Source organism: Oncorhynchus mykiss, chromosome 6 (assembly GCF_057628025.1).
Source record: "Oncorhynchus mykiss isolate SJ-2025 chromosome 6, ASM5762802v1, whole genome shotgun sequence".
NCBI classification, from domain to species: domain Eukaryota; kingdom Metazoa; phylum Chordata; class Actinopteri; order Salmoniformes; family Salmonidae; genus Oncorhynchus; species Oncorhynchus mykiss.
Genome location: NC_143027.1, coordinates 3,535,935 through 3,550,533, shown reverse-complemented (window position 1 = coordinate 3,550,533; position 14,599 = coordinate 3,535,935).

Sequence of the window (14,599 nt, the reverse complement as noted above, 5' to 3'; positions counted from 1 at the left end):
GAGGCTAGGAGGGCATAGCAGTGGAGAGCAGAGGAGAGCAGAGCATGGGAGAGGAGAAGCAGAGCAGGGGAGAGGAGAAGGAAGATCATTGGAGAGGAGAGGGCAGAGCATGGGAGAGGAGAGGGCAGAGCATGGGAGAGGAGAGGGCAGAGCAGGGGAGAGGAGAGGGCAGAGCAGGGGAGAGGAGAGGGCAGAGCAAGGGAGAGGAGAGGGCAGAGCAGGGGAGAGGAGAGGGCAGAGCATGGGAGATGAGAGGGCAGAGCAGGGGAGAGGAGAGGGCACAACAGGGGAGAGGAGAGGGCAGAGCAGGGGAGAGGATAGGGCATAGCAGGGGAGAGGAGAGGGCAGAGCAGTAGAGAGCAGGGGAAGGTACGGATAGCAGGGGAAGGTATAGCAGAGAGTGCAGGAGGGCAGAGAAGGGGACAGCAGAGGAGGGCAGAGCATGGGAGAGGAGAAGCAGAGCAGGAGAGAGGAGAGAGCAGAGCACGGGAGAGGAGAGGGCAGAGCAGGGGAGAATACAGGGCAGATCATTGGAGAGGAGAGGGCAGATCAGGGGAGAGGAGAGGGCAGATCAGGGGGAGAGGAGAGAGCGGAGCAGGGGAGAGGAGAGAGCGGAGCAATGGGAGAGGAGAGTGCAGAGCAGCAGAGGCATAGTTCTCTGGAATTTGGCATCTTGATTGAGAACAATAGTGTGCAATCCAGCATAACTGGTCTTGTGAACACAAAAGCAATTTCACACCTATTGGTAGCGTGTTAGCTATGAACAGACCACGGACGTTGGCAAAATGACCCAACAAGACTAGTATTCCCACCCGGCTCCCTCCCTCCCTCCCTCCCGCCCTCCCTCCCTCCCTCCTTCCTTCCTTCCTTCCTTCCCTCCCTCCCTCCCTCCCTCCCTCCCTCCCTCCCTCCCTCCCTCCCTCCCTCCCTCCCTCCAACCCCGGCTCCCTCACTCCCTCCCTCCCTCCCACCCTCCCTCCCTCCCTCCCTCCTTCTCATTCCCCCTAACTCACCCTCTCCCTCCTTCTCATTCTCACTGCCCAACCCTCTCCCTCCTTCTCATTCCCCCTAACTAACACCCTCCCTCCCTTTCATTCTCCTTGCCATACCCTCTCCCTCCTTCTCATTCTCACTGCCAAACCCTCTCCCTCCTGCTCCTTCCCCCTCCCTAACCCTCAACCCCCTTCTCATTCCTCCTAACTAACCTGTTCCCTCCTTCTCATTCTCCCTCCCTAACCACATCCCTCCTTCTCAGTCTCCCTCCCCAACCCTCTCCCTCCTCATTCCCCCTAACTAACCCATTCCCTCCTTCTCATTCTCCCTCCCTAACCCTCTCCCTCCTCAATCTCCCTCCCTAACCCTCTCCCTCCTTCCTCATTCTCCCACCCTAATCCTCTCCCTCCTTCTCATTCTCCCTCACTAACCCTCTCCCTCCTTCTCATTCTCCCTCCCTAACCCTCTCCTTCCTCATTCTCCCTCCCTAATCCTCTCCCTCCTTCTCATTCTCCCTCACTAACCCTCTACCTCCTTCTCATTCTCCCTCCCTAACCCTCTCCTTCCTCATTCTCCCTCCCCAACCCTCTCCCTCCTTCTCATTCTCCCTCACTAACCCTCTCCCTCCTCATTCCCCCTAACTAACCCATTTCCTCCTTCTCATTTTCCCTCCCTAACCCTCTCCCTCCTCATTCTCCCTAACTAACTCATCCCCTCCTTTTCATTCTCCCTCCTCATTCGCCCTCCGTAACATTCTCCCTCCTTCTCATTCTCCCTCCCTAACCCTCTCCCTCCATCTCATTCCCCCTGCCCAACCCTCTCTCTCCTTCTCATTCCCCTACTAACCCTTTCCTCATTCTCCCTCCCTAACCCTCTCCCTCCTTCTCATTCCCCCTAACTAACCTGTTCCCTCCTTCTCATTCTCCCTGCCCAAACCTCTCCCCCCTTCTCATTCTCCCTCCCTAACCATCTCCCTCCTTCTCATTCTCCCTGCCCAACCCTCTCCCTCCTTCTCATTCTCCCTTCCTATCCCTCTCCCTCCTTCTCATTCTCCCTGCCCAACCCTCTCCCTCCTTCTCATTCTCCCTGCCCAACCCTCTCCCTCTCCCTCCTTCTCATTCTCCCTCCCCAACCCTCTCCCTCCTCATTCTCCCTCCCTTACCCTCTCCCTCCTTCTCATTCTGCCTCCCTAACCCGCTCCCTCCTTCTCATTCTCCCTCCCTAACCCTCTCCCTCCTTCTCATTCTCCCTGCCCAACCCTCTCCCTCATTCTCCCTCCCTAACCCTCTCCCTCATTCTCCCTCCCTAACCCTCCCTCATTCTCCCTCCCTAACCCTCTCCCTCATTCTCCCTCCCTATCCCTCTCCCTCCTTCTCATTCCCCCTAACTAACATGTTCCCTCCTTCTCATTCTCCCTCCCTAACCCTCTCCCTCCTTCTTATTCTCTCTCCCTAACCCTCTCCCTCATTCTCCCTCCCTCCCTAACCCTCTCCCTCATTCTCCCTCCCTAACCCTCTCCCTCCTCATTCCCCCTAACTAACCTGTTCCCTCCTTCTCATTCTCCCTCCCTAACCCTCTCCCTCTCCCTCCTTCTCATTCTCCCTCCCTAACCCTCTCCCTCCTTCTCATTCTCCCTGCCCAACCCTCTCACTCATTCTCCCTCCCTAACCCTCTCCCTCATTCTCCCTCCCTAACCCTCTCCCTCATTCTCCCTCCCTAACCCTCTCCCTCCTTCTCATTCTCCCTAACTAACCCTCTCCCTGCCCAACCCTCTCCCTCCCCAACCCTCTCCCTCCTTCTCATTCTCCCTAACTAACCCTCTCCCTCCCTAACCCTCTCCCTCCTTCTCATTCCCCCTACCAAACCCTCTCGTGTGAAAGAAGAGTTGATGATCGTGTGAAGGTACACCGCCGTGGCAACAAGAAAAACAACATCAATCGTTTATTCTTTCCGGACTGTTTTGTCCTGTCGGGAGACTGAACATGAGCCAGCGTAGGTTAGTGTCCGTGTCTGCATAACGGGTCTCTGTCCCTCTCTGATCGGGCCATTATGTTTCTCTCCTCCACTACAATATAATGAAACCTCTGTGGCCCACAATGCTGAAGCACCGGCTTCTTGGCAAAAATGTTTTCATTGTCCCTTTTATCTGCTCCTAATTCTCCAATTATTTCAACCCTTTTTCTCCTCTGCTTCTCTTCACGGTGGCCCCTGCTGTGAGGACTGATGAGACAGAGACAAACGGAGAGAGAGAGAAACCCTGGGCTGGCCAAAGGCTTGTATGTCTGTCAGTCTCTGGGTGGTCAGCTCAGCTGTGGTCTAGGTAGGACATATCTCCTGCCCCACACAGTGCCCACAACCATCTCTCATCACCCTGCAGCATCGCCACCCTCGCTGCCTCTACTTCATCTGCCTCGTTTTACTCATTCTGTCCTATAGGCCGACAACCTTCACCTGTCTCCAACTCCTGCTGTCCTATAGGCCGACAACCTTCACCTGTCTCCAACTCCTGCTGTCCTATAGGCCGACAACCTTCATCTGTCTCCAACTCATGCTGTCCTATAGGCCGACTTCCTTCACAAATCTGGTGCTGTATGTTTACACATAAAAATATGGAAATGATGCAGCCAAGTGCATCGATGGAAGCCACAATCTATCTGCTGTATTAAAGCTGATCGACCCCAAACCAGAAATGAAATAAAATAAAATAAATCAACATATACATTTCTATGTAGAAAAAAATATATTAAGCTTAATGTTTCCAATGACATCATCAACCAATTAGTAGAACATTGATTTACTTAACCTTTCTTTAACTAGGCAAGTCAGATAAAGAACAAATTCTTATTTTCAATGACGTCCTAGGATCAGTTGGGTTAACACTGCCTTGTTCAGGGGAAGAATGACAGATGTTTACCTTGTCCGCTCAGGGATTCGATCTTCCAACCTTTACGGTTACTAGTCCAACACTCTAACCACTAGGCTACCTGCCTCCCCCTCTAACCACTAAGATACCTGCCTCCCCCTCTAACCACTAGGATACATGCCTCCCCCTCTAACCACTTGGATACCTGCCTCCCCCTCTAACCACTAGGCAACCTGCCTTCCCCTGTAACCACTAGGATACCTGCCTTCCCCTGTAACCACTAGGATACCTGCCTCCCCCTCTAACCACTAGGATACCTGCCTCCCCCTCTAACCACTAGGCTACCTGCCTCCCCCTCCAACCACTAGGCTACCTGCCTTCCCCTGTAACCACTAGGCTACCTGCCTTCCCCTGTAACTACTAGGCTACCTGCCTCCCCCTCTAACCACTAGGCTACCTGCCTCCCTCTCTAACCACTAGGCTACCTGCCTTCCCCTGTAACCACTAGGCTACCTGCCTTCCCCTGTAACCACTAGGCTCCCTGCCTCCCCCTCTAACCACTAGGCTACCTGCCTCCCCCTCTAACCACTAGGCTACCCTGCCCCCCAAGTGTTTAGTTGGCAATGCGATGAAAACCAATGATGTCATTGGAAACATTTATCTTCCTCTGTCTTTTTTACTACAATAGAAACGCGCCATTTGGTGTGGTGCTGGAGATGAGGAATTGGACATTTATTTTTTTACATTTACCTTTAATAATAATACATTTTCTTTAAATAGTGCTTTCCAAGGACGGTCTCAAAATCGTGTTTGTCTTATAACGTAGCTATATACATTGGTTATACCAAACATTAGGAACACATTCCTAATATTGAGTTGCACGACCATCCCCCACCCCTTGATACACACAGGAAACTGTTGAGCAAGAAAAACCCAGCAGGATTGCAGATCACAAACCAGTCCGACATTAGATCATACATCAAAGGCATCTGTTGTCTTAAATATTCTGCCTTGCCCATTCACCCTCATTCACCCTGTGAATGGCACACATAACACAATCCATGTCTCAAGTCTTAAAAACCCTTCTTTAACCTGTCTCCTCCCCTTCATCTACACTGATTGAAGTAGATTTAACAAGTGACATCAATAAGGGATCATAGCTTTCACCTGGTCTGTCTATGTCATGGAAAGAGCAGGTGTTCTTAATCATTTTTAAACTCGGTGTACCGTATATAGCTAACCATGTTCAAAGCAAGCATGCGGCTGGTTATCAATGTTTAGGCCAAGCCATCTTATGTTTTGTTATACAACAATGTGGACAGATGAGAAGGACAACAAGCTGTGAAGACCTTGGATTTCTGTATGATCTAATGTGTAGGGAGGAAACCTTCAGAGAAAGGAGAAACAGGCTTTATGAGTTGAGGATGGTGTTGTGTAGCCTAGTGGTTAGAGCGTTGGGCTAGTAACCAGTAGGTTGCAAGGTACAAATCTGTCATTCTGCCCCTGAACAGGCAGTTAAAACCACTGTTCCTAGGCCGTCATTGAAAATAAGAATTTGTTCTTAACTGACTTGCCTTGTTAAATAAAGGTAAAATAATAAATAAATACAATTTCAAATCTGTTTGATGACATGTAGTTTGTTGTTCTTCTACCGGCATCTTTAATCAGCTATATCTAGAATAGGAAATCTCCATGTACATGCTCCACATACACCTTGTACCTTAAATTATATAATTCTATAATATAACAACACGATTCATCTCCATTGTTCATGGAAGTTGATGCAAAACCTTTCGATAACATTTCAACGACTGTTTCAATAGTAGAAAGGGAAGAAAAAAAAACTCAGAAGGGAAAATGACAACATTGAACCGTTATATTTTTGTATAAAATATCAAATAATGAAAGATTATTTTTTAAAAATGTTTTATTTAGTGTGGGAGAGGTCAAGAAAGTGTGGAAGAGGTGGAACAACTATTGTTATCCATTACTAATGATACGCCACGAGGTATAGACAACCTTGAAACTACTGAGAATATTAGCCACCCTTATTTAAAGCCTAAAGGAGTGTGTGATTACAAATAGTAGGCCTTCGCGTGCTCTAAAAGCCGCCCAATCAGTTTGCTAAATGTTCTCAGTAAACTGATGGAGAGGATTGTGTTTGACCAAATACAATGCTATTTTTCAGAGAACAAGTGAATTACTGACTTTCAGCATGCATATAGAGAAAAGGGCACTCAACTGTATCGACTCAGATGACTAATGATAGGTTAAAATACATGGTGAATAAGATCACAGTTGGAGCTGTATTTTTAGATTTCAGTGCAGCCTTTGATGGTATTTATCATATATTGTTATTGAAGAAACTCACTTGACATGTCTTTACATCAACTGCCATCAAAAGGTTGGAGAGTTATTTATCCAACAGAAACTTTTCTAACATCAGATATGTACCGTGGGGTGTCCCTCAGGGCAGTTCCCTTGGGCCGTTACTATTCTCTATTATTAATGCATGATTTGCCACTGTTCTTATACAAAGCAAGAATGACTATGCATGTGATGATTCCACACTCAACATGTCAAATCAAAATCAAATCAAACTGTGTTGGTCACATGTACCGAATACAGACGACGCCTCAAACAGGCAAAGCGTCAATACAGGACTAAGATTGAATCTTACTACACCGGCTCTGACGCTCGTTGGATGTGGCAGGGCTATAAAACTATTACGGACAACAAAGGTAAACCCAGTTGTGAGCTGCCCAGTGTCTTGAGACTACCAGACAAGCTTCGAGGCAAGCAGCACTCAAGCATGCATGAGAGCACCAGTTGTTCCGGACAACTGTGAATTCACGCTCTCCGTAGCTGATTTGAGCAAGACCTTTAAACAGGTCAACATTCACAAAGCCACGGGGGCCAGACGGATTACCAGGACGTGTACGCAAAGCATGCGCTGACCAACTGGCAAGTGTTGTCAATTACATTTTCAACCTCTCCCTGACCGAGTCCGTAATACCTACACATTTCAAACAGACCACTATAGTCCCTGTGCCCAAGAAAACTAAGGTAACCATAATGTAGCGCTCACATCGGTAGCCATGAAGTAGGCTGGTCATGGCTCACATCAATACCATCATGCCGGAAACCCTAGACCCACTCTCCAATTCGCATACCGCCACAACAGATCCACAGATGATGCAATCTCAATCGCACTCACACTGCTTTTTCCCACCTGGACAAAAGGAACACCTCTGTGAGAATGTTGTTCATTGACAACAGATTAGTATTCAGCACCATAGAACCCACGAAACTCATCACTAAGCTAAGGACCCTGGGACTAAACACCTCCCTCTGCAACTGGATCCTGGACTTCCTGACAGGCCGCTCCCAGGTGGTAAGAGTAGGCAACAACACATCTTCCCCGCTAATCCTCAACACTGGGGCCCCTCAGAGGTGCGTGCTTAGTCCCCTCCTCTACTCCCTGATCAACCACAACTGCATGGCCAACCACAACAATGGTAGGCCTGATAACCGACAACGATGAGACATAAGGAGGAGGTCAGAGACCTGGCAGTCATGCCAGGACAACAACCTCTCCCTCAATGTGAGCAAGACAAATGAGCTGATCGGGGACAATGTGGAAAAAAGTGCGAACATGCCCCCATTCACATCAACGGGGCTGAAGTGGAGCGGCTCGAGATGTGTCCACATCACCAACAAACTAATATGGTCCTAGCACACCAAGACAGTTGGGAAGAGGGCACGAAAACAAATTTTCCCCCTCAGGAGACTGAAAAGATTTGTCATGGTTCCTCAGATCCTCAAAAGGTTCTACAGCTGCACCATTGAGAGCATCCTGACAGGTTGCATCACTGCCTGGGGCGGCAGGTAGCCTAGTGGTTAGCGCATGGAGCTTCGTGGGTTCTATGGTGCTGAACGCTAAGCTGTTTTCAATGAAATGTTGTTAGATCAAATCCCTGAGCTGACAAGGTAAAACTGTCATTCTGCCCCTGAACAAGGCAGTTAACCCACTATTCCTCGGGCATCATTGTAAATAAGATTTTTTTCTTAACTAACTTGCCTAGTTAAATAAAAGTTTTTAAAAAAAGCCATTCTCAAGACATAAGACTGCTGAACAATTCATCAAATGGCCACCAGATTGTTTACATTGACCACCACACCTTGTTTTTACAGAGCTGCTACTCACTGTTTATGATCTAAATATAGTTACTTTACAAATTACCTCGACTGACCTGTACCCCACACATTGACTTGGTACCGGTACCCACTGTATATTGCCTTGTTATTGTTGTGTGATTTTCTTGTTTTAGTTTTTTAATTTTATTATATTTTTGTCCTTTAGTTTATTTTGTAAATATTTTCTTAACTCTGTTTCTTGAGCTGCACTGTTGGTTAAGGGCTTGTAAAGTAAGCATTTCACAGTAAGGTCTACTACACCTGTTGTTTTCAGCGCATGTGACAAATAACATTTTGATTTGATTTGATTTGATTAGAAATGAGGTCAAACAGATTTAAGTTAAAGTTAAATTCACCAATCACTAGGAGCGCCGCCTATGCACATGTGACATGCTGGTAGAAATGAGGTAAAACTGATTTAAGTTTGCCTGCATTAACGTCCCCGGCCACTAGGAGCGCCGCCCAGTCAGACTAGAATAGAGTCCCAGAGTAGAGGCCCAGTCAGACTAGAATAGAGTCCCAGAGTAGAGGCCCTCTCAGACTAGAATAGAGTCCCAGAGTAGAGGCCCTCTCAGACTAGAATAGAGTCCCAGAGTAGAGGCCCTCTCAGACTAGAATAGAGTCCCAGACTAGAGGCCCTGTCAGACTAGAATAGAGTCCCAGAGTAGAGGCCCTGTCAGACTAGAATCGTGTCCCTGAGTAGAGGCCCTGTCAGACTAGAATAGAGTCCCAGAATAGAGGCCCAGTCAGACTAGAATATAGTCATTTTATTTTTCCAGAATTCTTCAGTTTAATAAATCTACAATCCTTCATTATATTAAAGATAGAATCCATAAATTCTAGTCTAGGCGCACTGGCACTACTAAATAAAAATTCCAGTTCGCACAGAAAAATATTAAGATGCACATACAAGTAAAATGGTTGCACTGTAGAACCCTGTGTGTGTGGCCTATTACTCATCAGCTTCTCATCCACGGTGATGAGTTGCTTCTCGTCATGCTTTCTCTGCCAGCCTCCATCCCATCAGGCTCACCGACCTGCAACACAGGAAGTCAGAACAGACGGTTCATGCAAAGAATCAGGCATACACAATCTCACACACACACACAGCATTATGGAAACAAGTTAGGAACTTCCGCGAAAATTAACCGTCTCAGAGGACTCAGTGGAGGGGAAGAAAGGAGGGAGGGAGGGAGGGAGGGGAAAGTGAAAGGAGAGAAGGGACAGACAGACAGGCTGTGATGATTTTCCTTCCCTGTAAGAGCCATGATGCATGCATAAAGTTGGAGTAGAAGAAGGTTAGGAGGGAGGGAGGGAGGGAGGGAGGAATAGAGTCCCAGAGTAGAGGAGGGAGGGCGGGAGGGAGGGAGGGAGGACTAGAGTCCCAGAGTAGAGGAGGGAGGGAGGGAGGGAGGGAGTCCCAGAGTAGAGGAGGGAGGGAGGGAGGGAGGGAGGGAGGGAGGGAGGGAGGGAGGGAGGGAGGGAGGGAGGGAGGGAGTCCCAGAGTAGAGGAGGGAGGGAGGGAGGGAGGGAGGGAGGGAGGGAGGGAGGGGAAAGTGAAAGACAGACAGACAGACAGACAGACAGAGGGATTCCATTCTTTCCCCATCAGTTCTGTCTGGTGAGTTTCAGGCTCCTGCTTGTTGTTAACCCGACATGCAAGGGTTCAAACAGTATTTTCAAACATTGGGGCGCCAAGCAGCCTAGTGGTTAGCGCATAGCGCATTTGGCCAGTATCCGAAAGGTTGTTGATTCAAATACCGAGCCGACAAGGTGAAAACTCTTCGATGTGCTCTTAAGCAAGGCGCTTAACCCTTATTTTCTCCAGGGGCGCTGTACTACTACGGCTGGGCCTGTAAAACAACACATTTCACTGCACCAATCCAGTGGATGTGACAACAAAATAAATCAATATAATTTACATCTTTCAAATACTTTAATTGTTTGCATCCCAGCCTACATGCAGCCAACCTGCAGCCTACATGCAGCCTACCTGGAGCCTACCTGGAGCCTAACTGCAGCCTAACTGCAGCCTACCTGCAGCCTACCTGGAGCCTACCTGCAGCCTACCTGGAGCCTACCTGCAGCCTACCTGCAGCCTACATGCAGCCTACCTGCAGCCTACCTGGAGCCTACCTGGAGTCTACCTGGAGCCTACCTGCAGTCTACCTGGAGCCTACCTGGAGCCTACCTGCAGCCTACCTGCAGCCTACCTGCAGCCTACCTGGAGCCTACCTGGAGCCTACATGCAGCCTACCTGGAGCCTACCTGCAGCCTACCTGCAGCCTACCTGGAGCCTACCTGCAGCCTACCTGCAGCCTACCTGGAGCCTACCTGCAGCCTACCTGGAGAGCCTTTTGGGCTGTTAGAATTATTTGATCGGTTCCATCACACCAGCCAAGCTCAATCAAACACAGCTAAAATATTTGAAAGATTTCAAATACTCATATAACCCTGGTCTGCTGATGAGTTGACGACAGACTTTATGTTGGCTCACCGGCCAAATGTCCCCGGCTCACTGCCACCGAGTGCCTGAAGAAGGACTGGGATGGCTCTGTGTGGAGAAGTGAACGTGCTGGCTTGTCACGAAAAAGCAGCAAGCCTAGCCAGCCAACAGAGCCCTAAGGATACCAGGGAGACTGTGTCTGTGGGGTAGACTGGGGAGGGGGGGGGGGATCTGTGACATGTGAATGACAACGTAGACTACTGGCTGATAGCTTGTCACGAAGCATTAAGGTGCACACCTCCCAGTGAGGGACACGGGCTTTCCTAGTCCATGGAGGGGAAGCCGGGGCACTGAATGTCCCATTACCCCGTAGCATGGAGAAGACTCGCGCTTGAGTCTTTTTCGTCACATTTCCCCGTAGCATGGAGGAGACTGGCTTTCCCAGTCCATGGAGGGGAAGCCGGGGCACTGAATGTCCCATTTCCCCGTAGCATGGAGGAGACTGGCTTTCCCAGTCCATGGAGGGGCAGGCGGGGCACTGAAACCCAGTTAAATCCCACTGCAAACTCAGATGAAAAAGGGCAGTGTCCTGGTGAACCAGGTTGTCAGCAGGCTGATGACTACAACCAAGGCCCGGGCAGTGAACGTGCTGGACTGTCACAAAACAGTGCGCCTTTACCCAGCCTGGCCAGAGAGCAAGTTAGGGAGACAAACCGGACGGTCAGTCGAGGGCAGGCAGACCCACTGAACTCACCACCATTGTTTCTCTTCAGTCAGACACAGTTCAGTCAGATTCATCCAGGGTCATATTCATTAGTACACACGGTAGCAAATCATTTTGCAATGGAAAAAAGAAAACAAGTGCTTATTTTATGGTTCCAAATTCAGGTAGGTCCCTCCTTGTTTTGGCTCGTTTACTTCCTAGTGAATAGACCGAGCTGAGGTAGCAGGGTCCAGGGACAACAGGGGCTAGAAATGAACAGCCATGGATGCTCACGCTATGGGTTCTTCTTCATGGGAGTCTTGGAATAGGCCTATCTAATATTAAAAAGGTGGAAGCTATGAGAATTGCAACATCACTAGGCTGCATTCAAAACAAATCTCCATCCCCCACATCCCATTTCCCCGTAACATGGAGGAGACTCGCGCTTTATTCTTTGACGTCCCATTTCCCCGTAGCATGGAGGAGACTCGCGCCTTAGTCTTTTACATCCCATTGCCCCGTAGCATGGAGGAGACTCGTGCCTTAGTCTTTTATGTCCCATTACCCCGCAACATGGAGGAGACTCGCGCCTTAGTCTTTTACATCCCATTACCCCGCAACATGGAGGAGACTCGTGCCTTAGTCTTTTACATCCCATTACCCCATAACATGGAGGAGACTGGCTTTCCCAGTCCATGGAGGGGCAGCCGGGGCACTGAAAAGGGCAGTGTCCTGGTGAACCAGGTTGTCAGCAGGCTGATGACTACAACCAATGCCCGGGCAGTGAACGTGCTGGATTGTCACAAAACAGCGACTTTACCCAGCCTGGCCAGAGAGCAAGTTAGGGAGACAAACCGGACAGTCAGTCGAGGGCAGGCAGACCCACTGAACTCACCACCATTGTTTCTCTTCAGTCAGACACAGTTCAGTCAGATTCATCCAGGGTCATATTCATTAGTACACAAGGTAGCAAATCATTTTGCAATGGAAAAAAGAAAACAAGTGCTTCTTTTATGGTTCCAAATTCAGGTAGGTCCCTCCTTGTTTTGGCTCGTTTACTTCCTAGTGAATAGACCGAGCTGAGGTAGCAGGGTCCAGGGACAACAGGGGCTAGAAATGAACAGCCATGGATGCTCACGCTATGGGTTCTTCTTCGTGGGAGTCTTGGAATAGGCCTATCTAATATTAAAAAGGGGGAACACCTGGAACGTATCCCAAAGGTGGAAGCTACGTGAAATGCATCATCACTAGGCTGCATTCAAAACAAATCTCTATCCCCCACATCCTATTTCCCAGTAGCATGGAGGAGACTCGCACTAGAGTATTTTAGGGGAAAGGGGAACACCTAGTTCTGACAAGGTAAAAATGTGTTGTTCTGCTCTAGAACAAGGCAGTTAACCCCACTGTTCCTGGACTGTCATTGTAAATACGAATTTGTTCTTAACTGACTTACCTGGTTAATTCAAATGTCAAAAATAAATCCCACCTTTTTTTACTAGGCATGTCAGTTAAGAACACATTCTTATGTGGATAGTGTGTTGATATCCCTAATATTCGATGAACATTGCTTTTTAATTCAGTTAAAGTTGATTAAAATACAAAAAAATACAATTATCCATCTAGACATGGTGGCTTTACCAATACTATGACCATTTAGGAACATTTACAAACCTTTGTCTCTAAGACAGGTAGTTCCTGAGTGGCGCAGCACTCTAAGGCACTGCATATCAGTGCTAGAGGCGTCAACACAGACCCTGGTTCAATCCCGTGCTGTATCACAACCGGCTGTTAACCAGGGGTCCCACAGAGAGGTGTACAATTGGCCCAGTGTCGACCGGGTTAGGAGAGGATTTTGCTGTTGTAGGCCGTCATTTTAAATAAGAATTTGTTCTTAACTGAGCTGCCTTGTTTAAATAAAATGCAGAGTGAGAAAAAGACAATCAGAGAGAGAAAAATAAAATAAGGGTTGAAGATATCAGGTATAGAAGACCTACCTGTAAGTGTTGGATAACAAATGAGGGACAAGAAGATGAGTATTGGGCAACTGCTCGTGCAGGTGTTGTCCTTCATTCATCCAGATGATTGTGATTTTGGGTCCACCACCTGCACCTTGTCAACACAGTAGAGGGAGATTTTGTAACAGTCTCCAGGCAGGTTTTAGGAAGACAAGTTGAACAAATTAACAACAATAGCAGTACAGAAAATGTGAATCAGCTTTCAGATAATGTATTAAAAGTTGTGTGGTGTTATGGTCATTGTTGCGTGGCTTCTTATCCACAGAGGACCAGTGTGGTGTTATGGTCTGGTCGTTGTTGCGTGGCTTCTTATCCAGAGGACCAGTGTGGTGTTATGGTCATTGTTGCGTGGCTTCTTATCCAGAGGACCAGTGTGGTGTTGTGGTGTTGTGGTCATTGTTGGATGGCTTCTTATCCACAGAGGACCAGTGTGGTTTATGGTCATTGTTGCATGGCTTCTTATCCACAGAGGACCAGTGTGGTGTTATGGTCATTGTTGCATGGCTTCTTATCCAGAGGACCAGTGTGGTTTATGGTCATTGTTGCATGGCTTCTTATCCACAGAGGACCAGTGTGGTGTTATGGTCATTGTTGCATGGCTTCTTATCCACAGAGGACCAGTGTGGTGTTATGGTCGTTGTTGCATGGCTTCTTATCCACAGAGGACCAGTGTGGTGTTATGGTCGTTGTTGCATGGCTTCTTATCCAGAGGACCAGCGTGGTGTTATGGTCATTGTTGCATGGCTTCGTATCCACAGAGGACCAGTGTGGTGTTATGGTCATTGTTGCATGGCTTCTTATCCACAGAGGACCAGTGTGGTGTTGTGGTCATTGTTGGATGGCTTCTTATCCACAGAGGACCAGTGTGGTGTTATGGTCATTGTTGCATGGCTTCTTATCCACAGAGGACCAGTGTGGTGTTATGGTCGTTGTTGCATGGCTTCTTATCCACAGAGGACCAGCATGGTGTTATGGTCTGGTCGTTGTTACATGGCTTCTTATCCACAGAGGACCAGTGTGGTGTTATGGTCATTGTTGCATGGCTTCTTATCCACAGAGGACCAGTGTGGTGTTATGGTCATTGTTGCATGGCTTCTTATCCACAGAGGACCAGTGTGGTGTTATGGTCGTTGTTGCATGGCTTCTTATCCACAGAGGACCAGTGTGGTGTTATGGTCGTTGTTGCATGGCTTCTTATCCACAGAGGACCAGTGTGGTGTTATGGTCATTGTTGCATGGCTTCTTATCCACAGAGGACCAGTGTGGTGTTATGGTCATTGTTGCATGGCTTCTTATCCACAGAGGACCAGTGTGGTGTTATGGTCGTTGTTGCATGGCTTCTTATCCACAGAGGACCAGTGTGGTGTTATGGTCATTGTTGC